The following is a 1,683-nucleotide window of genomic DNA, read 5'->3' on the forward strand; positions in this document are numbered from 1 at the left end:
CTCTTCAGCTAATACATTCGGATGTATGTGGACCGTTAAACGTCCAAGATAAAGGAGGTTACGAATATTTCATCACTTTTATTGATGATTATTCGAGATATGGTTATGTATACCTAATGCAACAGAAATTTGAAACTTTTAGAAAGTTTAGAGAGTTCTGAGCATAAGTTGAAAAACAGTTAGGTAAACCAATCAAGACACTTCGATTAGATCGAGGGGGTGAATACCTGGACCAAGAGTTTCGGTTTTTCTTGATTGAAGAAGGTGTGGTATCCTAATTGATTGCACCCGGTACACCACAGCAAAATAGTGTAGCCGAAAAGAGAAATCAGACTTTGCTCGACATGATAGGATCAATGTTGAGTTATTCTTCACTTCCTACTTCGTTCTGGGTTATGCCCTAAGAACCACTGTGTATATTCTGAATCTAGTACCATCTAAGTCTATACCAAAGACACCCCTAGAGTTGTGGAATGGTCGAAAGCTCGTTTTGAAGCATATTCGCATATGGGGGTGTCCGGCTCATGTGATGAAATAATAGACTGAGAAGTTGGAACCAAGATCATAAATATACATGTTTGTGGGATATGCAATGGGGACAAGAGAATGATTATTTTATATAGTCATAAGAATCAAAAGTATTTGTATCGACAAATGCCACGTTTCAGGAGCATGACTATATGAAGCCTAGAAGCGAAGTAGTTCTGAAAAGTTACTTTCCAATAAGATTGGACCACAACCGACAAGAGTTGTTGGAACGCTAATAATGACCACGATTCTTAATCAAACTCCTGTGGTACCTCATCGTAGTAGGAGGGTAAGCAAGTTACCTGACCGGTATACTGAGAAAGCACATATCGTCACTGCTGATGACGGTAAGGACGATCCGTTGACCTTTAAGGCTACGATGGATAATTTTGATAAGGAGAAGTGGCAAGCAGCTATGAAACTCGAGATAGAGTCAATGTACTCTAACTCAGTCTGACAACTTGTAGATCTACCTGAAAGGGTAAGACCCATTGGATGCAAGTGGATCTTCAAGAGAAAGATAGGAGCAGATGGAAAAGTAGAGACTTATAAAGCAAGGCTAGTGGCTAAGGGTTAAACCTAGAAAGAGGGAGTTGACTATGAGGAAACTCTCTCACCGGTAGCCATGCTTAAGTTCATCCAGATACTCTTCGCCATAGCAACATATTTTGAATATGAGATATGGTAGATGGATGTCAAGACAGCTTTTCTGAATGGCTATCTTGAGGAAACCATTTATATTGGTCAGCCAGAGGGTTACATAGAGAAAGGCCTAGAGCAGAAAGTCTGCAAGCTGTAGAGATCCATTTATGGATTGAAGCAAGCTTCTAGATCACAGAACATCCGGTTTGATAAGGCTATTAAGTCTTATGGATTTGATCAAAACAAAGATGTTTCAAATGAAAGAAAAGAAGATGTTCTTATTCTTTATAAGCTCGAATATCTGATATTCTTGTCAGTTGAACTCAAGATTCGATCATTGGGTAGCCATGTAGTACATCCTTAAGTGTATGAGGAAAATAAGAAACTATAAGATAGTTTAGTTAGTGAAAGAGTTATCTTTCACAGGATACATAGATTTTGACTATGAGTCATGACAAGAAAGGTTGTTGGCAAAGTGTGATTGCTAATTCTATCATTAAGAGTTAATGTGTA

The sequence above is a fragment of the Morus notabilis genome, unplaced genomic scaffold, assembly GCF_000414095.1.
Source record: "Morus notabilis unplaced genomic scaffold, ASM41409v2 Scaffold203, whole genome shotgun sequence".
Taxonomy (NCBI): domain Eukaryota; kingdom Viridiplantae; phylum Streptophyta; class Magnoliopsida; order Rosales; family Moraceae; genus Morus; species Morus notabilis.